We start from the raw sequence: 25224 nt of genomic DNA, 5'->3' as shown, positions 1-25224 counted from the left end.
ACAATTCTTCCTTCATTCTCACAGGACGTACTGGACATAGGCCTTAGGTGGTTTACTTTCCACATGCAGCATGACAACTCAAGCTGTTTTGAGTGTCTCATGTGATGTTTGTGGGTACAGAAGAATGTTGCTAATGTGGGACAGAAAGCAGAAGTGAACCATTCTGCAATCAGATCTACATTTTAGCTAATGTAGGGCTTGCCTGCATTCACATTATAGAAATAAGGAAAGCATACCCCCCAATTGTCCTGTTTTAAATGGGACATCCATAAACACAGAAGCCAATCCCAGCTTCGGTTTGCATCCTAGAATGTCCCAGTTTTCGGAGAGCCCTGGTGCTCCAGACCAAAAGAAGCTCACTCTGGTGTGAGTCAGCACTGGAGCGCCAGACCGGAAGGTGCTCTGGTACGGCCCTGCTAAATTAGCAGCAGAACACCTTCCGTTCCAGTGCTGTGACCCTTGTCAGCAGGGCACGCCAAAGTGCTGAGGGTCCAGGGCTCTGGCCAACCCTGCAGGGTGTGAAGGAAAACAAATATGAATTGGCCCCACCCCATAGTTTGACTAATCACACCTAGGAGTGGCTAAGAGCTAGATCAGGGGTCTGCAACCTTTAAGACAAAAAGAGCCACTTGGACCCGTTTCCGAAGGGGGGAAAAACTGGGAGCCGCAAAACCATTGCGACATTTAAAGTATGTGCGCCACTGCCCTCCAATCTGACAGCAGGCGGGAAGCTGACGTCGGGACGGTGCGTGACTAACGCACGCACCGCCCCCATGCGACGTCACAGCCAGTACAGTGCCCGCCACAGTGGGGAGTGTCGGGGCGCACAATGTGCCTCCTCCCCTCGCTAGTATCTGCCCCGGAGCCGTGGCAAAGGTGTAAAAGAGCCATATGCGGCTCCGGAGCCGCGGGTTGCAGACCCCTGAGCTAGATGGATTCATAGATCTTTTTTAAAAAGTGTAGACTCACAGACACTGGTCAGCTTCCATTTTGACTTTAAATGTTCATTTTTGAATTCTAAGAAGTGCATAGAGGCAAGAAGTGGACAGGGGGAGTGCCGGCCCATAATGGTGCCCAGCTGAGAGGTGCTGGAACTGTGCTACAGCACACTCTAGCTGAAAAAAAGCACTGCTGGTATTATTATTTTTTAAATCAAAACAATCTCTCTAAACTTGCAGTTAATTTTGGCCCAGTAAGGCATATTGTCTTGTTTGCTTTGACTGCTGGAGATGAAAGTGGGATTAGGAGCTATGGGACTTTGAGCTTCATGTACTCTGGATACAAAGGAATACAGAGATGTTGACAGATACTCTCTCTGGCAAGTGGGTCATGTGGTGTTGCAGGATATAAAGCAATCAACTGTACAAGATGTAATGGGGTCCTCACCAGCCAAAGAAACCCAGCAGCTTTTATATTAGCTATTCCATCAATTGTTCCAAGTTTGGGGCTTGCTTCTTTGCCGAAGAAGGGGGAGAGATAAAATGCAAACTGAAGGGACAATGTCTGATGGTCTCAACACCTACAGTGAAAGTTAGCAAGTGAGCTCAGTCCCAAGATCAAACTGGCAATTGGCCTAAGGCTATCGCACGCCTCTTTGATACACAGCACATTTCTCACACTAAGCAGGGCCAGATCTTGTCACTGCTAGTCAGAGAAGCCTAGAGTGATGGAGCAAGTAGCTGTGGGTTTAATCACCAGCGGAAGTTGTTCCTGCTAGGCTGGGATTGAGCCTACTGCCACCTCCCAGAGGTATAATAAGAAAAGACAATGGTAGTGCAAGGAATCTTTGGCAAAAGTAATGTGTCACACACACCCAACAGCTGTTATTAATACAGCACTGTTTTATCAACTAAACCCTTGAGCATGTGATATGTCATGCCAAACACTACCCAACCACTTTGCTAGATTGGAGGTTTATTAATAGTAAGTGAAGATGCTGCTTTGGTTGCAGTACAGCCTTCGCAGAATCAGGTGTCTGGCTGACAATAAGCTGTTCTGCACCTACTTTTTTGTGCTGTCAGGTTACTGTCTTGGGCATAACTAAAATAACACAGCAAACTATTATTTGATCTGTGCTCTTCTTCTACAAAGACGAGAGCACAGAGCACTGCACATTGGGTGCAATCTAGAAGCACCCAGGAGTGCAAGAAATGTCATAGCGAGAGTCCATGCGCTCTCAGAATACTAGAACTTCAGAGCATTCCGTGAAGCTGAATGTTGGAAGATTCAGAACAGACAAAAGAAAGTACTTCTTCACGCAGCACCTACTAAACTTGGAATTCACTCCCATGAGAGGTAGCAATGGCCACCAACTTGGATGGCTTTAAAACAGGATTAGACCAGTTCATGGAAGATGATGGGTATTAACCACAGTAGCTATGCTCTCTTGTCATGTTGGAGACAATGTGTCTCTGAATACCAGTCATCAGGAACAGAAGGCGGGGAAGCGTCTGTTGCACTCAGGTTCTTTATCTGCTACTCTTATCTGCTATTCTAGGGTTGCCATATCTTGAAGAGCAAAAAAGAGGACAGCCAGAGCCGCTGCCAGCCCAAGCTGAGGAAAGAGGGGTGTGTGCCTCTTTCCCAAGCTTGGGCTGGCAGCAGTTGTGGTGTGCAGAGCAGCCTGAGCCCGAACCTGAAAAACCCGGACATTTCTTTTAAAATATAAAAATCTGCCCAGATTGGCATGTTGGCTCCCCAAAAGAGGACATGTCCTGGTTTTCCCAGGGATATGGCAACCCTAGCTAGTCTTTATCTGCTAGTCAAACAATATACCAGTAATCTGACTATCACAAATCCTTCCCACACCCCAGCCTACAGCCTTCTTAGAATGTTCTTTTTGCAGTTGTGTAAGGATGTGGTATTTCTAGGAATGAGTTGAATTTATCACGGTGAAACCATGTGGGTAATACGGTCCATGTGTGTATTGTGGAGCAGACCTTGAATGCTGCTTTGTGTGCGTGGCTGGCGAAGGCTTCTGAGATTACGCATGCATATTTGACACATCCTTCTGTTTTGCAAAGCTGTGAGATAGCTACGTGAATCCCACTCTTCAGAGCTCCAACCCACAAAGAAAGAAACAGCATGCTAAACCAGCAAATATGTTAAGTGTTGTGTACTACTATCATCACACCTTATAGATGCTGCTCGTGGTTGGAGAGTTAACAGAACAACTCTGGTTTTATGCAGTATTGCATTGCCAGTGTGCGTAATTAAGCTTCTTGACAGGCAACCCCCCCTGGTTCAGTAAGTGGAATGCTTATTTCACAGCGCTGCTTTTGGAGCTGCTGTGAACTTTCAGGCAAAGAAAACCATTGTGAAGGAAATGCAGCTGTTTTAACAGTAGGTGCAGGAAGTGTGCCTGGGGGTTGGCAATGCAACGTTGTGTAAAGATAACGCTGGCTCAAAGAAGCTCTTCTACCAATGGCAGCATGCAAAAGCTGCTGTAAAATGCCTGTAATGCACAATAACTGTAGAGCCAGACAACATTTTCTAGCTTCACTTGCAATTTGACTGCTGTGGCTATGAGAAATAATCTCTGATGGCTAGAATGGTTAAAAATGGGGGGGGGGGAGAGAGATTGTCAGTATACTTATATTCCAAAGGGATATTCAGATGGCATAGAAACAGAGGAAGCTGCCTTCCTAGACCATCTAGCTCAATTTTATCTATGTTGGCTGACAGTGGCTCTCAATGGTCTCAGGCAGTGGGTATCTTCCACACATATGTGGAGATGCGAGGGATTAAAACTGGGGCCTTCTATAGGCAAGGCTCTACCACTAACCTACAGCCTTCCTTCTGGCAGCTTCCTTCTTAGCTGGATGCTGCAGCACACAACCAGCAATGTGGTGTGTATCCTGTGGAAAATATTGGCTTGAATACCAAATAATAATAACATTGGGATATATCTGCCTCTTCTAAAAGCAGCAGGCCAACCATCTAGTTGATGTGATCTGCTGTCACCCCACCCTGTTGTCCATCAGGTCAGACTGGGCTGAAGCATCCTGTCTACTGGAAGGACTGGAGGTACCAAAAGTTCATTCCTTGCCACCACTAGTTTAGGCATGCATATTCATCAGTAAGGTAAAGGTAAAGGGACCCCTGACCATTAGGTCCAGTCGTGGCCGACTCTGAGGTTGTGGCGCTCATCTCGCTTTATTGGCCGAGGGAGCCTGCGTACAGCTTCCGGGTCATGTGGCCAGCATGACTAAGCTGCTTCTGGCGAACCAGAGCAGTGCACGGAAACACAGTTTACCTTCCCGACGGAGCGGTACCTATTTATCTACTTGCACTTTGATGACATAAGGATAAAAATGGAAGCAGAAATGTTTGCTCTCCTCTTCACAGCCATGCCTAAGGAGACAGGAAGAGGAGTTGGTGAGCTATTTATCTACTTTCACTCTGAGGTGCTTTCAACCTGCTAGGTTGGCAGGAACAGGGACCAAGCAACGGGAGCTCACCCCGTCGCGGGGATTCAAACCGCCGACCTGATTGGCAAGTCCTAGGCTCTGTGGTTTAACCCACAGCGTCGTCCGTGTCCCTATATTCATCAGTGGTTAACTGCAATTTCAAGGAATTGCTTTTTTCAATGCACAAATGGGCTATCACAGATAAAACACCATAGAAGGAACTTCTGTGTTACGTAACATCACCTCAAAAGAAATGATTTGTCAGTGGAGTCGATTCACATATACAGCAGCCAGCCAGCCATCAAGTGTTGGATATTCATGTCTTAACCAGACCCCCCAGAAAGGCCCTGCTCTTTGATCTTCTGTCTCCAATTCCATTCCTGTCCCTACTTATAAAGAGCCAGATTTGGAGAAATTAAGTGTGGTCAGGCTATGCATTCCAATGAAAGAAATAGGCTGTCTCTATGGAAGTGAATGACGCCTTATTAAATATCAGGCCTTCGGAATGGAGATGAACATTTATTACTTTGGGGGCAAATAAATACAACCAATTCAGATTAATACAAATGAAACAGTAGCCTCCCCTGGAGCGTTAACATGATGGGCTTGTTTTTATTACTAGTCCTTTTATTCCCTTCCCCAGCAGCCTCTAAAAGCGGGGGCGGGGGGGCACTTTGAAGGAAAAAAGCTGTTCCTGCATTTTCTGCCTGGCGACATGGCTATTTCTGCATTGCCACAAAAAACAAGCACTTGCATTAAAAAAAATGGGGGGGAGAAGGGGAGAATGCCAAATGATTAGTTACTGTTAATTAAGGAATTAAAAGGCTTTGCTGTTGTATTTTTCAGACATGGATAAGACAAGGCACACATCTGTTGCATCTGACTTTGTAACAGGGGGAGCAGGAAGATAAGGGAGAAGATAAAGCTATATAATGCAAATGGTATAAGGAAAGCCATTCACAGGCTGAATTTGCATATCATGCCTGGAAATCTGATGAACAGCCGCAAAATGGTGGTATGTGCTTAACCCTTCCCTCCCTTGGAGTTCCCTTCCCCAGTTGCTTTTCCTCATGAAGAATAGTAAAAAAAAATATTAAAAAAATAGCAGTTTGGGTGGTATGTGAGAGTGAGTTGTTGCAGAGGGGAAGTTCTGGGTGGGGGGACATTAAATGTTTAGCAAAGCCCCACACCCACCACCTGTCTGTTTCAAATACAGTATAGCATACCTTTTCCCTTCTACTTTGCAGCTGCTTGGTTGAGATCCCAGTTCCCATAACTGAGGCTGCAATCAGGCAGCACTTTGTTCCGTCTTCTCTTTCTTTACCTAATAATTTTTACCTTTTAGACATAAAGCTACTTCTGGAAATCTAGTGGAATCTAGTTGCAGTTTCGTGCTATTCTCCCTGTTTGTTGTTTGCAGAAAAGAAACAATTTGCAACCTTTGTAAATCAGAAAAACATTGGAGTTTTTGCATTGTAATTTCACAACATAAAATTTGGGTCACTATCCTGGCATACTCATTCTTAAGGAAATCAGCCCTGAGTGCTCACTGGAAGGACAGATCCTGAAGCTGAGGCTCCAGTACTTTGACCACCTCATGAGAAGAGAAGACTCCCTGGAAAAGACCCTTATGTTGGGAAAGATTGAGGGCACAAGGAGAAGGGGACGACAGAGGATGAGATGGTTGGATACTGTTCTCGAAGCTACTAGCATGAGTTTGACCAAACTGTGGGAGGCAGTGGAAGACAGGAGTGCCTGGCATGCTCTAGTCCATGGGGTCACGAAGAGTCGGAAACGACTAAACAACAACAACAACAATCCTGGCATACAGTTCTTTCTCACCATTTAAAATTTAGCACAGCATGGCAGCATACTGATCAAAAGCCACAGTTCTATAAGACAACAGGTACTTCAGTGTTAAAGGAATATTAGAAATAAGGACAGAAGTCCTAGCATTATAAGCAGTAAAATGAACACAATAAACCCCCTATCTGAAGGCAGCCTGAGTCACAGCCAGTCATACAATTCTGCTCTCACATTGGACATAATTGGGCCAATGGCACTCATTATGTCACAGGACATTAGCAAAATCCAAATGGAGAAGTGAATTCTTTCTAAATCAAAGGGACCCAAACAAATCGGATGTTTCTAGCTTTCTGAGGAGCATGTTTCACTCTTCTATACCAAGTGTGAATAATCTTTGGCCCTCCATACATTGCTGAACTACAGCTCCCATCAGCCCCAGCAAACATGGCCAATGGCCATGGATAATGGGTGTTGTAGTTCAGAAACATCTGATGAGCCAAAGATTCCCCACACCTGTTCTAGAGCTAGATAATTTAACAACCTGCCACAGGACAGATTTAAAATGCAATGCCTCTGGTCCTTTTCGTTTCTGTTGGTTAAAGCACTGAATAATCCATAAGTTTCATTTTATTCCTTTCTACTTTTAATGGAACTCTCTTGCATAGGTTTTCAGTTGTTTTGAAAAGCCACAGAATCCTGCCTTGCACTGCCAGAACAGCTTCAGCTTTTGAGAACAGTGGGTCATATCTTCTGTTGCCACCAACCAGCACTGTTTCCTTGAGGCCAGTGATTTTACACCAGCCAGTCATCTGGTCCAAAATCCCTCTAGAGTACTTCAGAGAAATGGACTTCATAGTCTTGATAGCTCCATGTCTCCCTTAGTCAGGCACTGAGAGATATGTGAAAGGTACAGAGTTTCTTAGAACTTTGATGGAATAACACAGTTACTAGTAATTGGTATTCATAAAGGATAGGCTGCTGTATTCCCTGGTCAACGGCTGAGAAACTGATTTGAGTCAGGTACATAGCAACTGTGTATTCTTCTGCTTATTATTTCTAACAATCCAAGTTTATTCCACCCTCAATCTGTTATGTAAAATAACTTCAGAAGCAGTCTTTCAGTGAGCAAAGGAGGTGGGGGAAAGGCTTTTATCAAGAGTAAAAATGCTAAGTTTAAATTCTAGTTTTTGTCCTAGGAATTCACACTCTTTACTATCATAGAATCATAGAATCATAGAATCATAGAGTTGGAAGAGACCACAAGGGCCATCGAGTCCAACCCCCTGCCAAGCAGGAAACGGTGGGGTACTGCACCCTTCTGTGGTTCATAGTGAAGACAGTCCAATTTTTTGGGTGTGGAAATGAGGTGCCCATATTCTTGATATCAGTGGTGTTAATACCACACAAAATGGCTGCTATGGGCAGGAAAAAAAGGTGCTGATACTCTATACCAGTGAGTATATTCACAAAAAAGCACTGGCAACGTCATATTGTAATTTGGAAACTGAAGGACTTACATGCGGGTGATGCATATACAACTTCCATATATTAATGTATGAACAAAGTAGACACATTGGTTCTGACTGAACTCTAGTAATGTGCAACTAATCAGGCACAGCAGCTAACAGGTCCTGGACAGAGATGTGCGTCCCCATCTACATCGAAAGACATATCCAACCAGTTCAGAGAGACCCAGATGAGCATGCAGTGCATAGATCCAGATGTGCATCTGTGCAGATTCCTGCTTCTGAGTACGGCATTCCCTCGCTCCTGTATCTTTAATATTTATGTTTAAAAATGGGGTAGGTGAGGTTCCCTTGCTGAAATTACCCTTCTCTGCACAACAATTAAAGGCAGTCCAGCCTTGTCCCATTCTGCAGCCCTAGAAGTACCTGAATTATTTGCAGGAAAAAGCATAATACCAAATCAGCCAGTAGTTCCACCTAGGTCAGTATTGCCTATACTAACTGGAAACAGCTATCCAGGAATTCAGGAGTCTTTCCCAGCACTCCTAGGAGGTGCCAGGAACAAAACCTTTGACCTTTTGCATGCAAACCAGGGATCCTGATACTGCTTTTTCTGGGGGGGACACATACCCCTAAACATTTTGTGAATCAAAGTTTCACCTCATTGAGGGGCAGTATTTCAATATCAGTAGGAAAATGAGAGTACCTCTAAACCTTTATTAAAGGAAAAAAGCACTGCTGCTACTGAAATATGGTCTTTCCCCCACATGATTGATAAGCTGCAGCCTAATCATATTTGTTGCCTCCAGGGAGCTGTCCATGCATTACTGTGCCAGGTTCAAGGTTCTTGCATTAATTTACGAGGCCCTTAGCAACATGGGTCCAGATAATTTTAAGAATCACCTGATCCCTTATATCTTAGCCTGAGTTATCTGGAGGAGCCTTTGTTGGTGGCACCCCATAACTCAGACACATGGCTCCTAACTGCATTCCGTGCATTTGTTCCAAACCTGTGGAACACCCAACTGAGATTAGGCAGTCACCCTTCTGGCTGAACTTCAGGTGCATGGCTAAGGCTTTCTCGTTCCAGCAGGCATTGTAAGGCTGTGTTCAGATTGATGGTCATTTTGTTGTTTTATTGTCTCATTTTCTGTAGAATTTTTTTTTATTTTGCACATGATACTTAGAAATGCAAATGCTGAAGCAGTATATACCATGTTTGTTTTTAAAAATAAACTATTTTCTGTTCCTGTTTGCTGGGTGACTTGGTTTGTGCTGTATAAGACATACCTCTTTCACTTTTAATGCATTATATTGACGGAAGCCAGCTGTCACAAATGGCGCTGTATAGCATTTGAAAAAAGACACAGAGAGCCAGCAATATTTTCAGGAAGGTATGAGCAGCTCCTTCGACCACTCTCCTCCAATTTTATTCTCCTTTTTTCTCCCCTCTCGCATGGCCATTTGCCAATGTTTCACGTTACCTCATCCGGTCATGGATTTTACCCACCCATCGCCATATAAGGTAATTACTGCCCAGAGGGGGAACATAACTCCATATAAGGTTATGCACTTAATACACTGCAAGGCACGGACATGCAGGTCAGCGAGGCACCAGGTGGCGCTACAAGCCTTTGCCATGACTTCATGGCTCCCACATGATATAGATCAGTCATGTCCAACAGGTAGATTGTGATCTACCAGTAGATCAGTGGACGTTTGTGGTAGATCACTGGTAGATCAGTGGCTCCCCCCAAAGAAGCTCAACAACTTGGGCTCTCCTAAAAAAGCTCAAGAACTTTGACCTGAACCCCCCAAAATGGGGTAGTTCACTGCCAGTTTTTAACTGTGAGTAGATCGCAGTCTCTTGGGACTTGGCCACCCCTGATATAGATGATGCAATTCTGGTCATAGGCAGTTGGGAAAGATGTACTTGTCAAAAATTCCCCTTTTCTACAATTATTAAAGCTGCAGGAGCCCTGGCCACTACTGAATCTGCTCTCTCACACATACACACTGGTAGTACCTTGCTCCTTTCCCTGGTGTCTGTTACTTCAGGAGATGGAAATGTACTAGGTTTATGAGCTGCAGAATAAATTCATTGCCACATCCGTTATATTTCTCGATGCCGCTTGGTGCACACATAGCCCTTAAGCTTTCTTCTCCCCAGTGAAGGTGTCTGTGTCCATTTCATTAATAATACTCTGCACTCACAGTGCACTGCATATTTATTGTCAGTGAGTGCAAGCTTGAGCTAATTAGCAAAGTTAATTAGTGCTGTACTGCAAAGCCCAGAATATGCAGGAAAGGACGTGTATCTGAGAGAGAGAATAAGAGACAGGGAGAGTGAAAGATAAAAGGCCTATAAAAATAGGAGCTGGCTTGTTCTCCCTTATTTATGTGTGACATGGAATTGAATATCAGCAGCTAGAGACAGGCTCCCCACCTGGGGATCTGACGCAGACCTTCAGGGGAAACATCTATTACACAGACAAATCCTTTCACTCTCTTCTCTCTCCATCAAAGGAGTGAGCATTCCTGCTGGGAGCCCAGAAGAATACTTCATTCTACTCCACATTAACCAGGCTATATCCAAACAGAATGCTCTTTTCCAGGACTAATTGCTAAAAATGTGTGTTGGGCTCAAGGTAGACTGGAAGACATACCCTTTGGAATCCAGCCTCCTGTTCGTAATCTATATCTTTGTGTGTACACATGAATGCACATACATGCATGCGCAAATTACTATGATATTTCATCAGTGAGGCAAAGTTGTTTTGCATTGCTCAGAAGAAGCATGATGTTACTTATTATTATCACACATACTGCTGGTCCACTGGGCTCTAGCATTGATCCAAGTTAAGGATCAAGTCCCTGGCAAATTCTCTTTCCTTAACAACACCCTCCCCTTTCCACCCTTTCCACTTTCCACCAATACTATGTATATAACCATGAGAAATTCACATGGCAGAGAAAGGTGTTTCAAATGAATGGAGGCATTAATCAAAAGAACAACAACAAAAAATAATAATATACTCAGCACCTAATGATGACTGCTTTTGACAGATGCACGAGACCTTCAGAATTTGTATTTGCTGTTACTGGACACAGGTGGCAATCCTAAGCACACTCACCAGAGGATAAGTACCATTAGACACAGTGGGTCTTGCTTCTGAGTAAACGTTCATAGGGTTGCTCTGCAAGCAGATGTATGACTGAGCAGGAAAACATTTTGCCAACATGAAGGTGCAGAGAAGAAGGGAAACCACCTCTGTTGAATTACTGCCTGTCAGGTAGCTGTTGAGGGTACCTAGAAGTAGGTGGCTGGTGAGCCTATTTAACAGCTCCTAATTCAAAGAAGGCACCTATGCTTGATGGTCAGGTGTGTGTGTGTGTGTTGACAAACCCATATTCTTTAGTTACATTTGTACAGTAGTAAGAGACGTTGCACTGCCAGGAGGTAAGCTAGGACACTTTGCAATGTGAAGCAAGGGTTTGAGAGGATTACCACACAGGCTATTGGCCAGGCCTTCGATTTCAAGTGCATCACTGTAGTGAATCAGCTATGCAAGTGGCTTGACTTCACAAAATCAATGAATCCACAATACTTTTTGACAGATCACGAAGGGATTAACTCTCACAGTGTTGCTATGGATGGGAATAGTCTTGTTAGTCCCCAAACAATCTTACTTGGTGGCATTGGTCTTGTATTACATGCTCCTTGATTCTGACAGAAAATTGCAGTCCTGAGCATGTGAAGAAGAAGAAGAAGGAGGAGGAGGAGGAGGGGAGGAGGAGGAGGAGTTTGGATTTGATATCCCGCTTTATCACTACCCAAGGAGTCTCAAAGCGGCTAACAATCTCCTTTCCCTTCCTCCCCCACAACAAACACTCTGTGAGGTGAGTGGGGCTGAGAGACTTCAGAGAAGTGTGACTAGCCCAAGGTCACCCAGCAACTGCATGTGGAGGAGCAGAGACGTGAACCCAGTTCACCAGATTACGAGTCCACCGCTCTTAACCACTACACCACACTACCATCATTTCAGCATATGGAGCAGACCTGCGAGGCAGTCAGCTGGTCTCTCTCCCACTAACACAATGTAACGGGATAGCTTTGCATGCAAAGGGAGGAGATACGTCTAAACATACAGCATCTCAATGTTTGCAAGCTTTCCTGGTGGGGACTTGCAACTCCCCCACCCAGCACTTGAATTTCAAATACTGTACTCACTAGCAATACTTAGAAAAGATTGAGCTGGTTTGTGAGCCAAGCAAACAGCAGCTCGCCTCTTCCTAATTACAGTTTACCAAGATTTGTATTCCAAGCCAAAGAATCATGATGCTTGGCAACATTTTCCAAAATAGACATACCTTTTGAAGTCGCTATAAATACAGTGTAGCTAGACTACACTTAGCAGTAGATTGGAATCAGCTACATTGAGGGGTCCTTAAACTTTATTAGAGCTGCCAAAAGCTGTATGTAAGAAATACACTACATTGTTGTTGCACCTGTTATTTTCTAGTTATCCCCTAAACAAGGGTATGGTAATCTATGGGCCTCTGGATGTGTCTGGCTACAACTTCTATCATTCCTGAGCATGGGCCAAGTTGGCTGGGGCTGATGAGAACTGGAGTCCAGCAACACATGAAGAGCCACAGGTCCCCCATTCCTGCCTAAAACATTTTGGAGCAGGCAAACTGAGAATTCTGGAGAAAGTGTGAAAGTGAAACCATTCCCTAATAAAGACTGCAATAGTTAGAGCAGTTCCTGGCTCACAAACACTCTTTCCCTCCCCTAGGGAAAAGCCATTTGCCTTTAGCTTGGTGCAGAGTACACTATTTAAGAAGGTCTTTAATTCTCCCTCCTTCCAGGAGATCAAACATATATTTTGCCTCAGGCCTATGCCTCATCTGTAGGAAGTTTGCCTTATTCCCCTCCCTAGGCATTGCTAACTTAAAGGATTCCTGCAATGTTTTCTAGCCAGAGTTTGACAGGTTTTCTTAAGGTGGGAAACAGCAAGGCTAATGCACTGGTTTTGGGTTGAGACTCTCTCCAAAGTGGGGCCCTCAGGCAGGCAATGCACAGCCATCTTGTGTTTTTTAAAGAAGAGTTTTGATCCTAAATGACACAGTGTTTATCTCTTGCTCCCTTTCCTTGGCCTGCCGCTCTCCCAAAAAGCTCCATCAGCAGATGCCTCTGAATAGAACGAAGCTTTTGCTAGTTTCTTGTGGCAGCATTTCTGCAAATAAGCATTGAAAATACAGAGCTGGGAACCTGCCAAGCCTGAGATTCTGGCCATTTTAATTTCAGGAGAATTGTCTGCTTCCTCCTCTTGCTTTTAGAGCCTTTATATGTTGTTTAAAGAACACCCCTTTAAACAACGGAAAGAAGCATGGCAGCTTCAGGCTGTAAATGAAAGATAAGCAGGAGCACTAATACATCTTTGGAGAGAGGGTGGTTTCTTTGCTGTAAACTGGCATAGCTCCCCAGACCAAGTCAATACAGTACAGTGGAGATGATTTGATCTGGGGGTAGATTCGGCCCTTGCTGTATTACGAATTGCTTCCTGGCCTTCATGACTACACTGTTTGTGCAATTCATGCCTTGCTTGCTTAGTCCTCCCTAACCAAATACTAGCCTAGAAGTGTGAGTACATAGAGCCAGAATTCTATGGAACTTTGATTCTGCGGAACGCACTGGACGAGCTTCTTGCACATATAGATCAAATTGCTTTGCAGACCAATCTAGAGTATTGATCAAATATATACTATGGAAGTTACAGTCATCAAAAATCAAAGAGTATGGGAAAGGGAAAACCAACTCCATTTTAGAGATGAGTAACTTGGGTGCAGGCAGATTAAAGCTCATGTTTTTAACCCCCTCAGAGCTAAAGTAGAGACACTGGGAAATATGTGGCAGGATTTCCCGCTTTCTGTAATGAACTGGCAGGATGGCAGAGAGGAGGAAGAGGATCCCAGCAAAGGGTGTAGCTGAGACTGGGACACAATGGGGCAAGCTGGGAAGGGGGAAGTAAGTACTCACTGGGTGATGGAGAATGGCAAGGGGATGAGGGTCAGTACACAGGAACCAGAGCAGCAGGACCCATCACCAGAGCCAGAGGGACCCCTGTCTCCATCAACACAAGGCATAGGGAGCAGCGGTAGAAGTGCTCTAGGAGTCTGAGGCAGGCAAGGGTTCACAGCCCAGTTCTCTAGTTGGCCAGGTGGGGCTCGCTAACTCTGGGATGAGGGGTGTGATTCCTCAGCTGGAGTAGGCTTGGAGCAGGTGAGGGTCACTTGCCTCATCAAGCCCAGATGCGGGAAAAGTACAAAAGGAAAGCAGAGCTGAGGTGTTTTATCTGCTCAACTGCCCATGTTGATGGGCCTTGGCTTCTCCTGGACCTCTATGGGACTATGCTTTGGGCTGTATCCTGACTGGTGGACTGCTTACTTGGATTGGCCCTGGACTGTGTTTCCTGATCTTTGGACTTTAGATTTTGGACTTTGATTGTGTAGATGGACCCCTGGACTTTGAACTTTGGACTTAACATACTGACTTGCTGCCAGGTAGGCCTGGGGTTCCAGACACTCACCTTCTTGTCTTTTTTGAAGTTCAAATCAATTAACATGTATGTGCATTGAAAAGGACAGCGATGGTGAAAAACTGGGTGTTTATTTGACCTTTCCACCAGCACCATTTTACCAATCTAAATTGCACCCCTCCCCAAAAACTGGTGTTCCACAGGAGAAAATAGAAAGGCATCATACCAAACCCAGTAAGTTTTCCACAGGGTGCAGATAGGAGGTTTGGAAAATGTGTGAATTAGATCAGGAAAAAACAGTGCAGGGGAGAAGCTTAAATACAGGCCATCAGAGTTGCCTTCTTCCCTGACTTTATTTGCGCACCCCCCCCCCCCAAGCTGCTTTAAACAATAACAAATAGCAGCACCCATGGGAGATCCAGTTATGGTTCTCTTAGCCACTCATCACATTTGACCCTCAAATCTCATGTAAACACCCAAATATTTGTGTACAGTGGTACCTTGGGTTAAGTACTTAATTCGTTCCGGAGGTCTGTTCTTAACCTGAAACTGTTCTTAACCTGAAGCACCACTTTAGCTAATGGGGCCTCCCACTGCGCCGCTGCATCCTGAAGCAAAGTTCTTAACCCAAGGTACTATTTCTGGGTGAGTTGAGTCTGTAATCTGAAGCGTATGTAACCCGAGGTACCACTGTATTAAGAGCTCAGCACAGTTGGGCAATAGGACATATTTAACAATGCCACAAAGTAATTGTTGATGCTTACATACCTGTGGAAGCATCAAAACTAAAATGAAAGGAAAGTCAAAAGCCAAAGCAATGGCCTATCTGAAAGGTCACAATTTCCCCATGAATGTCAAGAGAGCCCATTTTTGGAGAACATGTGGGGTGCTAAGCCCATGCTTGAACAAGTCCCCAAACCAAATACTAGTCTTGGCACATAACTGCATTGAACTAGATTCCCATAAAATGTGGAGGCTGTGGCTAGGTACCATGACCTCTATCTAGAAGCTGGGCTGTTCAGAGAATAGTGGTTACTGGGACTAAAGCAATTGTTCCATTTAATACAGGGTTTTTGTGAGTCGCAGTCAACTCGACCTGATCCTCATGGTTTTTTGCAGGGTGGGGAGGGAAACATGTTATCTATTATCTACAGAAAAACAGTTCCCCGGTGCAAGGAGACTTCCATGCATCACTCCTAGAATAATTAAAATTCTCCTTAGCACCAAACCCTATTGATTAGCCAAAGGGCTTCTGATGGAAGTGGAAGAGCCCAGCGTGAAGCAATCCTACTGCCCGCTGTGCTGATCTCTGCCAGACGTGCATCTGATGCCTTTTCATTATTGTTTGCCAATGATTTGTTTTCCCCCACAAAGCTACAGCTCCCTTCAGAAGTGTCTGGTGATATTGCAGGGCCCTGGGAACTTCTCAGGGGCATTTTGGGGAAGGTGAAACTAGGAATAGAAGAGAATTGCATTTGGTCTGTATTTTATAGTGAACTAAATCTCCTGGGCTAGTTCATTAATTATGACATTGCCATCCAGATTTCGCACTTTTTGGGATTTTACAGTGCAGTTCTTGGCTCAAGAAGCGATCTCTATTTTAGGATAAAATGCATTTAAAATGCATACATGGATATATAATACATATCTTGTGATTAAGTATTTAAATGTAAATATGGATTTAGAAAAAGCTGCACAGGCTCAGCATTTGGAGTACAACTGGTCTAAATTTAACTCCTGGGGCATCCAGGGCAGCCATCCAGCACAGACCACTGCAAGCTTTAACAAGTTCTTTCCACCTTGCACCACAACTCTTGCTTCCCAGTAACCAGGCATAGCTATAGAAGGGAGTGAAAAAGTCTGGAGCTGTGAGATGGCTTCTTGACATTATCTAGAAACGGGATGCACGTCACCAAATTTCTCTGGGTGAAGGAGAAGTTCTCCCAACACATTCTCAAGGGCAGAGCTCACCATGAAGCAGTAGCTCGGTAGCTCGGCTTCTTTCTTTTTACCTACAGTTGTGGTTTTTGTTTTGCTGCTGCTGTAAACGGCAACAGCAGCAACTATCTTGGCAGCCCGGCCTCCATTTTGCATCTTTCACAATATCCCAGACCTAATGTCATACAGCATTGCAGGTGGGGGGGGGTGTTCTCTCCCTGTTTGCTTCTCACTACTCATGCAACACCTGGTTCCCCACCCCCATTGAGCTACATGGGACAGTCTGGCATCCCATAGTTGAAGAGTCAGATAATTTCCGGTTTGGCTAATAATTCTGTCTTCCTTTTTGCAACCATGCATCCTTTTCGTTTTTGGTCAGCTGCTTAAATGCAGCAGTGCTAATGACCATCAAAACACTTCCTTAGCAGTTGTGTGTGGCTCTGCAGAGGACTCTTATTTGAAGCAAGCGAGTCCCATGTTTGACTGTCTCCCTTTGCCCAGCTTGAAATGTCAGGCTAGGTGAAGATCCTTTGGCTGTTCTCTTCAGAGGACGTGTTTAAAAGCATCCCTGCAGACATGCACTTCCCTGCCCTGACTGGAGCAGACTAACCCGGCTTTCTCCTACTGGAACAAACATTTCACTCAGTGAAAATTACAAAGTGCTCCAATTTCATATATGGTTACTGACCTGGAAATTGATTGTTCCCCTACGAATGAGAATTTCTCATGTAGGTGGTATCACTGACAAGTCCCAAAAACCTGGACCGCTGCAGAGAGAGGAGGGAGGGAAAATATTTGCCCAGAGTATGCTGTAAGGGTCATTGATGAGAAACTCAATTTGGTTCTCATCTTAATCAAGAGTAATAAATATTAATACAAAATGCTTACAAGGCTCCATTAGCCTCCAAAGCACTTTACCATGCTGATTGTGCTGATTAGTCCTCAGCACTTACAAGGCAAGTGAATAGCATAAAACTTTGATCTCTCTTTTGCAGACAAAGAACTGGAAGTGTCAGAGTTTAAAGACACCACAATCCTGGTTGGCTAGTTTGTACACATGAAAGGCTCTGCTCCACTCCCCCCTCCCAACAATAGGGTGGCCAGGTAGAAAAGAGAACAGTGTGCCCGCAGGTTTAATATCTGTGGTGAATGAGAATTTCACCTATTGAAATTCCCTCTTCCTACACAAGCATTAAAGCTGCAGGAGTCCTGTCTTGTTTTAAATCCATTTACCCTTCCTCAAAGGGACGCGGGAGGTGCTGTGGTCTAAACCACTGAGCCTCTGGGCTTGCTGATCAGAAGGTCAGTGGTTCAAATCCCCACGACAGGGTGAGCTCCCATTGCACGGTCCCTGCTCCTGCCAACCTAGCAGTTCGAAGGCACAACAAAGTGCAAGTAGATAAATAGGTACTGCTCCAGCGGGAAGGTAAACGGCATTTCCGTGCACAGCTCTGGTTCACCAGAAGCGGCTTAGTCATGCTGGCCACATGACCCGGAAGCTGTATGGCGGCTCCCTCGGCCAGTAAAACAAGATGAGCACCGCAACCCCAGAGTATCTGCGACTGGACCAAACGGTCAGGGGTCCCTTTACCTTTTTACCCTTCCTCAAAACATATCAGGAGTTGACCCAAGTACTGAGTCCCTAGGCTGCTGATGGAAACCTGAATTCCTATTTATGCAAACAGCTGCATCCTTCTGAAAATGTTCCACACCCTCCAGCATATGTTAGAGGGAATGAACACACACACACTGCACCTAGGGATAGATAAATATTTCAAGTTCAGTTTCTCTTGGTTTCCTGTTTTTCTAACTTTCACTTCAGTTGGCCACATTTCTACATCAGTTTCCAGATTTTTTCATATAAAGTCCTAAAAACACCCCCCCCACACACACAGACACTAGCATTTTAGTGTCCCTTTCTCCTAATATACACGTTTGTAGGCAATTATGCTTTTCATAGGCATTTCTCTCAGTATCAGTCCTGCCTCAAGATGTTAGGAACTGATCCTGGGACTATCTACATGTGCTCTACCACTGAGCTATGGCAGAAAAGGTAACCTGCAAACTGGACAGGAGTTGCTGCCATTGTATCCAGCTGCTGCAGACTGCATCGAAACCTAGAGATAGAGACGCCTCTCCAATTTGCATGTTACAATAGCAACAGTAGATGCAACAATATTAATTTTGACGTGAATTTCCCTACAATGCACAAATCACGTCAGCATATTTTTCAAACTCATTATAACTAGCCAAGTGACAAGAGTTAATTGCCAAGTAAGGCAGACTGTATTTTGTCAAACAGCTACACCTGGGCACACCAGGAGAACACAGGTCTTCTTTCTAATTGATGTATACAGAGGGGCTCTGATGAGCATTAGGGGTTCATTTCAAAAATATACTAAAAGAAGACCACTATTTGAGATCTCAACCCTATGGAAAACTTTCTCTGAAATTCTGGTCCCTCTGACTGCTGGGGTTCTTTATGCTTGAGTTTTCCTGTTTCTGTAACTAAAGTGGCTCCATTGCATATGATGGAGTGACATTGCTTGACACTGGCTGGGGCTTTGGCCAAAATCGGTCATTTTGCTAAAGGAGCCTTTGCTGTCTTGTATAATTGCTATATATGACTCCATGAATTAGGAAACAGCCTTTCACCCCCCATGCCAGCCTTCTGCTAAACAGTAGGCACACATTAAATTCTACTCTGCAATGTTCCTTGCTTTACTGCTCTGCAGCACCACTATAATAATTAAATGCTGTTTAGGACAGCTTTGTACTTCAACAATGTATGTGTCCCTAGCAGAGAATTCATATTTAAATACAAGAGAAGCCACTGTTTGGCTTTCAATATATTGCCTTCATGTTAGGAACGCTGATGAATAAAGCTTGGGATGGAGGAGAAATTTGATTCAGTTCATATTTCAAGGTGAAGCCACCTAATTCACACTTTCTGAACCAAAACAAAGCCATTATTCAAAACCCACACCTCTACAAATTTTGCACTGCAGTTCCCTAGCCTATGTGTTTAAAATGTATATACTAGCATAAAATTTGCACTGAAATGCATGCATTAATGAAGATAACACACATAATGCATTAAGTTAGGGAAATTTGCTTTGCAGAAATCTGCATATCAGGCAAGTTTGCATACAAACATGTGTATATTAGGGGAAATTCACACTAAAATGTTGGTGAATTTTTTCCTTAAAATAAAATTAAACTTATATGAAGAACTGAACATTTGAAAAATAAGAAACAGAGAAACCAGAATTGCCAGCAAGTAATGCAACCAGCTAGGAGGATGGTTATAAGAAAGGATGTCCACAGAACCCAGTTGTCATGCTTTGTTTGTACCTCCTTTCATTTGTTGTCCAGTTCTTCCCCTCTTCAATTGTTTCCCTCCTACTCCAAAACCCCTGTGTGTTTTGGAGCCTTGCACAGGTGCAAAGCTAGCAGAGTCATTATTATCCCTTGGCACCACATTGTGAAATAGTTTTTATTAAAGATTTTCTTGAATTACAAAAGAATGTGCAATGTCTCTCCCAAATACGTACACTTATTAGGGAATAAGCTCCACTGAGCATGGTGGGACTTCGATCTGAGCAATCTTGCATAGGATTCTGCTGTGTCCCCTTTCACATGGGCTGTTGAGAACCGGAGTCTGAACGCGACAACACTTGCATTCAATCCTTTCCTATCGTGCTGCATTCTGAGTTGGTACACTCAGATTAGCTGCAATCTTTTGCCACAGCAACCGTGTCTGTTGCGCCACTGGCTCAGAGACTGGTGGGCAAGACATCCAGTAGATGCAGCGTTCTTCTAGTGTTTTGGGAGCAAGGAGGTGGAAGATGCACATGTTCTGTGAGGGGAAGCCACTGAATTTATATTGAAAACCACTGGCACCAACTGTTTCAACTAATGTGACTTGACAACATGTCCGTCAATAGCCCAGCTTCAGTAAAACTGGATAGGGTTCTATTTGTCTGGGATTAAAACTTCACATTGACACTGCTTTAGAGGAGCTGTGCAGGGAGCTGGACTGAAGAAGGTCCTAAAGATTGAAAGAGTATGGGAACTCAATGGAAGGGCAGCTGGGAAGAAAGAGACAGATGCTTCAGTGAGAGGTTCACTGGATTTTTGCAGTGGATTCCAAACTTGCATTGGTGCCTCCTTGTATCTAATACCAGCTTCTAGAGATGATTTGAGAATGATGTGGGGTATAGAAGCATACCTACTCATAAAACTAGGTGGTGGTTTTATGAGAGACATTTTGGAAGTTGCTTTTAGAGTGGAGAAGCAGCATATAGAACAATTTGTGAAATGGTTGGAAGAATAAATATTTTTAACTGGCTTGCGGCCACATAAGAAAGGATTAATTGATTGATAAATAAATTGTGGGATAGGATCAACAGGAAAATCATTTCCCCCATTTTGACTATTGGAAAATAGCGTTAGCATATTGCCCCAAGGACACAACTATTGCCACAGGGGCCAGCGCCCTGGGTGCCCGAGCACCCACACAATTCCCTATGAAGTTCCACAGTCGTGGGGCCAAGTTGGCACTCCTGGCTATTGTACGAGTTCCCTGGCATGGTGGATTCAGTATTTGAACTGGGACAAGATTAGCACTAATGGAGCCTATGTCTGTGGCAATCACTTCCAGGAGTGGGGTGCAGGCAGAGCAGTGTTGCTCGCCCGTCTTCCCAACTTTGAGCATTGCTGCTGGTTACCAAAGGTGTGAGGAACTCAGTGTGAGTGGGCGTGGCATCAAGAGCATCAGATTGGCTGTACAGGCATCTTGCAGACCTTCCTGCTCTTTGCCTCTCCCCTCTTGGTAACCAGCAGCGACGCTCAGCATTGGGAATCCTGGTTAGCAGTGCAGTCCGTTCAACTTGTGCAGATCTCTTCCCTTAGAAGTGAAACAAACCACAATGTTGCAGTGTTTTGACATGCATTGAAAACTTTTCTCCCAAGCCTCCCCAAATCAGCCTATTTTATTTCTGCCTTTTTCATTCCTGTTGGTTTGTGTTTTTTATACTGTTTTATGACCCACATTATGTTTTATAGTCCATTCTTGTACTTCACTTTTTATGATGGTTTATATTGTTCAGCTGTATTGTATTTTGTGTATTTGATTGCCAGGTGGAGCTGACTTTTACCAGAGATTGTAAGCAGCTTTATAGAGGAGCTTTCTCAAAAGGTAGGGGTATAATTTTCTATGGATAACTATTTGTTTCATCATGAATATGGTATGAAACAGTTTCCTAAGGTAACTATGCTTTGTTTCGCCATGTGACCAAAAGCAACCTTGCCTTTGGACAAACCTGAAGGTGCATTGTTAAACTATGGAACTCACTCCTTCAGGAAGCAATGATGGCCTCAGACAGCCTCAAAAATAGATTAGACAAATTTAAGGAGAATAAGGCTATTGATGGCTACTAGCCATAATGGCTATACTCTATAGTTGGAGGCAGTAATGCAGGCATCCCCAAACTCAGCCCTTCAGATGTTTTGGGACTACAATTCCCAACATCCCTGACCACTGGTCCTGTTAGCTAGGAATGGTGGGAGCTGTAGTCCCAAAACAGCTGGAGGGCTGAGTTTGGGGATGCCTGCAGTAATGCTTCCAAATACTAGTTGCTGGAAGCCTCAGGGATGGAGAAGGCTCTTGTGTTTGGGTTTTGTATGTAGGTTTCTCACAGGCATCTAGTTGACCACTGTGAAAACAGGATGCTGGATTGCATGAGCCATTGGCCTAACGCAGCATGCTCTTGTTATATACTTACAATACTGCCTTTTCTCCCAGAGCTTGCTTCCCCTTCAGGTGTTCTCTTGAACCCCCACTGGAGGTCATATCAGCATCCTAATGTTTGTATACTGGCAAGTTGCTCTGTATGGGATGCAGTCTGCCTCATCTCCAGGCTGACAGCTGCAGTATCTAAAGGAGGTAATGCTCTTCTGTACTTGCTCGGTTTTCTCTTTCCCACCCCTGCCTATCATCCCGCGTTATCCGATCAATACATCCTTGCAGCCGGAAATGGCTGATTAGCACTAAAAGTAGAGGCAGCAAGCAGAAATCCTCCCTAGAGAAATTACCAAGAGTGGCAAAGATAAGGTCTAAGGACCCTTGGTTCATTGAGATAATGTCTTTTTCTTCTTCCATTGGGCATGTGTATAGGAGCTGATTGATGCAGGTACATAATGTTTTTCTAGAGGAAATGGGGGTTGAGAGGAAGGCAAGTTACAGCCATAATGTATAAAAATGGTGAGTCCCCCTCTCCCCTCCTCTCCACTCTTCTGCCATCTCCATAGACATTACCTGGGTTTAACTTTGTAAAAAAAACAAACTTCATTTTTTTTAAAAAAAGCAAATAACCAAGGAGTGTATAAATGTTATGAAATAAATAAATTTGACTCAGGTCTCAGCTCAGAACCTGTTCACAAGAGCTCAGCTCTGGACCATGTAAAGAAACCCAAAGAGAAAAAGTCTATCTGGGCATATGCAGAGTGCATTTCTCCCTCCAGTTGAGCAACCACCGACTGGTCCACGTGTCTGAGATTGCAGGGCAATTCTAGATCAGAGATACTGGATTCTAGGTGGGTTGCAGTCCATCCCTCGGCATCTCTCTTTTTAGACATCAGCTTTTGTGTCATCTTAATAATACTCTGAAAAATGTAAAGTGTGAATGCAAATAGCATTTTTTTAAAAACCAAAATAGAACACACAAGCTCAACAGAAAGCCCAGAGATTTGGCAGGTCCTTCTTGACTGTTGGTAACAAACTTGGGTTTATTGCTGTGTGAAGCAGCCTTAAGTGAGTCCTGGGTGCAGCAGAACTCCTCATCACCCAAAGCAGTGCCGTTCTCGTCTCCCAGGCAACCAGTTTATAATTCTTTCTCTGAGCAGTTGCAAAGGAGGAAGATAAGATACAGCTCATGTTCAGTGGCAATCAGATGGTGTCCAGCTACCTATCGGCCGTAACTGGATGTTTCTGCTATTAATTTTAAACTGAGAAATGGGGAGGGACAATTTGTTTCTTGAGAGGGTTTATGAAATGGCAGCTTCATGTGTCTAAAAGTTAACAAGGTTCCACTCTCCAAGTGCACGTCTCTTATGCCTGTCCTTGGTAAGCGGTTCATTTCTCAGTGTCTGGGTGCTCATGCGCACATGCTGGATTATACATTATATAAGGACTATCCAATTATCTATGACCAATGGGTTGTGAGTGGCTTAGCAAAGAAAATCCCCATGTACTACAGAGTAGGTGTCAGTCAGTTCTGAAGATGCCAAATATCTCATGACGTTGGTGCCTTGGTTAAAGGGTTTTTCTTGAATGAGCTGATCCTTGCAAGTTCACATCAAAGGGCATGTGAGCTCTGTGTTGAATCACATCCAGGTTACCTGCCCTTCTTGTCCATTAAACAGGCTCTCTGTTCTGTCAGTGTTCATATCAATGGGCTGGATGCAACTATCTCTCTCTCTCTTCCTCCACCTCCGTCCAGTAAATGAATAGTTGTACAATGCTCTGCTTATTTGTTGTTTGAGGTGCACATGTCTTCTCTCAATATATTGCTTCTGTTGTGGAGAAATCTCATTTTCTGACAGTGGGGCCAATCATTCTTAAGCCAACTGAAGCTAATACAACAGAGCCATGATTGTTGCCCATGGTATATATGCATACTTATTCTCGTTTTCCTTGTCTCTGGTCCAGTACTTTCAGCAGGTTTTTGAAGCACTACAAATACTTGCAAAAAATATAATGGGGAAGAAAAAAGAAATAATAATAAGAAATAATGGCTCAACACTCTGGAAAACAACAAAAACAGACCCAAAAGCCAATGTTTCTCACTGGGGCTGTTCAAAGTGTACTGTCTTGGAAAATGCAATTCTTCTCCAAGATTGTGATGGCATTGTCTTGTGGAATCGGTTCTGCAAGTGGTACCTATTTGGTATTGCTTAAACCAGCCATTAACAACCTGGTTGTTCTCCAGATGTTTTAGACTACAACTCCCATCAGCCCCATGGCCATGCTGGATAAGGCTGATGAGAATTACACTTCCTCCCTCACAGAGATGAGCAGATGTGACCTAGCTGAGTCCAGGAACAGACCTCCTTGGTCTTAACCCTTTCATGAGCTAACTAGCACTTATGCATACTTACGTTTGACTGCAATTCCCCCCACACATCACAATACACTGCCAGTTTGAACACACCTTTGCTCAATGTACACCTAGCCGCATGCTGAGTACCTTGTGATTGCCCATTATATGTTGCTGTTGATATATTTGGCAGTAAACACTATATTCTGTTCCTGATACAGGCAAATCTACCAGTATTCTAACTGGAAACTGGCCCACTGTTCTCGTGTTTTGTGCTGTAGGAGTAGACATAATGTTCTAAATTAATCTAAGCAATTTAAATGTTGCAAGACCCTAGTACAAAGTTCATGCTCTTGAAGCAATCCTAATTGCACCACAAAACCATTTCCATTTGGCCTCAGTTTGCTGTTTGCCTAGCATAATGGTTCATTCAGCCTTGGATGTTAGACTCCACTGGCCTGCGGTTTGGCACAGATACATCATCACATCTACCAAGTTAAAGACCAGTCAGGAACCTATATTTTCATAGCTAGCTTCCACCTATTTGATGCCATGTATGGGGAGGATCAAAGGCACCAGAGTTATACAGTAAAAGTAAAGTTATAACACAGAGAAGAGAGACTCCTGCAATTATTGACACACAATGGAGAATGTGTTTCCAACCCAGCCACCCTGCCAGGGTCCCTATTTACTATATATAACTCATCCTCTTTGTTTATAATGCGAAGCATCTGAAGACCCAAATGCAACTTATCAAAGAGTCAGCGTGCTTGAGTATTCCAAATGGGTTCTGCCTGGCCACACATAAATTGTCAGGGTAGAACTGTTACTGATAAAACACTCAGCATAGCTATAATTTGTGGGTTGCTAAGAGCAGGAGCCTTTTTATTCAGAGATGATGGCTGTGCTGTCTGTCAGAGGGAAAGTTCATTTTCCCCAGATTAGTAAATAAAGCTATTAAGAG

The 25224-nt window shown here is 44.0% G+C and overlaps 1 long non-coding RNA gene across 2 annotated transcripts; it reads left to right on the top strand.

Moving 5' to 3' along the window:
* Positions 1–1798: 1798 nt before the first annotated feature.
* LOC309535272 lies at positions 1799–7427 on the top strand. 2 transcript variants are annotated; one of them, XR_014221168.1, is made up of 3 exons: positions 1799–4026; positions 5256–5424; positions 5830–7427. It is a non-coding gene; the product is annotated as an uncharacterized lncRNA (long non-coding RNA). The 2 variants fall into 2 exon arrangements; XR_014221169.1 differs by having other exon boundaries at positions 5755–7427.
* The last annotated feature ends 17797 nt before the right edge of the window (positions 7428–25224 follow it).

This window comes from Podarcis vaucheri (assembly GCF_965113315.1).
Source record: "Podarcis vaucheri genome assembly, chromosome: 6".
Classification (NCBI taxonomy): domain Eukaryota; kingdom Metazoa; phylum Chordata; class Lepidosauria; order Squamata; family Lacertidae; genus Podarcis; species Podarcis vaucheri.
Note: the sequence above shows the minus strand (reverse complement) of the source record. Positions and strands in the feature narration are given on the sequence as shown.